The sequence below is a fragment of the Myotis davidii genome, unplaced genomic scaffold (genome assembly GCF_000327345.1).
Source record: "Myotis davidii unplaced genomic scaffold, ASM32734v1 scaffold557, whole genome shotgun sequence".
NCBI lineage: Eukaryota > Metazoa > Chordata > Mammalia > Chiroptera > Vespertilionidae > Myotis > Myotis davidii.
The window spans coordinates 87,353-88,930 of NW_006289557.1; positions in this window are offsets into that span (position 1 = coordinate 87,353).

A 1,578-nucleotide genomic window follows, 5' to 3' on the forward strand; every position below is an offset into this window, starting at 1 on the left:
TTTAAAATAAAAAAAAAATTTTTTTTTTAAGAAAAAAGAACAGTATGCCATATATGCCAGGTCCCTTGAAACAGCAAGGATGGACCGGCTCCCGACACCTTCCTCCACCTCCACCTATTCCCCTAACCCTGCAGTCACCACACTGTTGCCCACAATGTTTCGTTCCTTTTTATTGCTGGATAATATTCCACTGAATGGATATACCATATTTGCATATCCACTTGTCAGTTACTAGACATTTGGTTTCCACTTTTTAGTTATCTATACTAATAAAAGGGTAATATGCTAATTAGACCAGGTCAACCGGACAACTTCCAGTTGTCTAGTCCTTCTGGACAAAGCCACATTGACAGGGGCCAAGACAGAGGCGGTTAGGGACAATCAGGCTGGCAGGGAAAGGCAGTTACGGGCAATGAGGCCATCAGGCAGAGGGGTTAGGGGTAATCAGGCAGGGAGGTGAGTGGCTAGGAGCCAGTGGTCCCAGATTGTGAGGAATCCCATATTGGAGAGGATGCAGGCCGGGCTGAGGGACACCCTCCACCCCTGCATGAATTTCATGCACCAGGCCTCTAGTTATAAATAATGCTGCTGTAAGCATTTGTGTACAAGTTTTTGTGTAGACATGGGTTTTTCATTCTCTTGGGTATACATCTAGGAGTAAAATTGCTGGGTCTTTGGAATTGCTGTATATTTAACCTTTTGAGCAGCTGCCAGGCTGTTTTCCAAAGTGGTTGCACCATTTTACATTTCCACCAAAATGTATAAGGGTTCCAATTTCTTCACATCCTTGTCAACACTCATTACTGCCTTTTGTTTTAGCCATCCTAGTTGATAGGAAGTGGTACCTCATTATGACTGATTTGCATTCCCTTCATGATGAATGATGCTGAGCATCTTTTGGGTGCTTATTGGCCACTTGTACATTTATCTTCTTTGGAGACATGTCTACTCAGATCCTTTGCCCATTTTTTCAATTGGGTTATTTGTCTTTTCATTATTAAGTTACAAAACTTATTTACCAATATACATTCTATCAGATATATAATTTACAAATATTTCCTGCTATTCAATGGGTTGTCTTTCATTTTCTTGATAATGTCCTTTGAAGCACATTTTTAATGTTGATGAAATCCAAATTTATCTGTTTTTAATTTGCTTGTTTGTGCTTTTGTTGTTATATTTTAAAAACTATTGCCACATCCAAGATTACGAAGATCTATTCTACATTTTCTTCTAGGAGTTTTATAGTTTTAGGTATTACATTTAGGTTTTTGGTCCGCTTTGAGTTAATTTTTGTTTTTTTATGGTGTAAGCTAGGGAATGGACCAACTTCAATCTTTTACTGTAAATATCCAGTAGTACACTTTGTTGAAAAGAGTATTCTTTTACGCCAGAGTGGCTCAATTGGTTGAGCATTGTCCAGTATTCCGAGGGGTAGTTGGTTCAGTTCAGTTCAGTTCAGTTCCCCATACAGAGCACAAACCTGGTTTGCAGTTTCAGTGACTGGTTGGAGCAGCTGATCCAGTTTCTCATGTTGATATCTCTCTCTCTCTCTCTCTCTCTCTCTCTCCCTCTCCC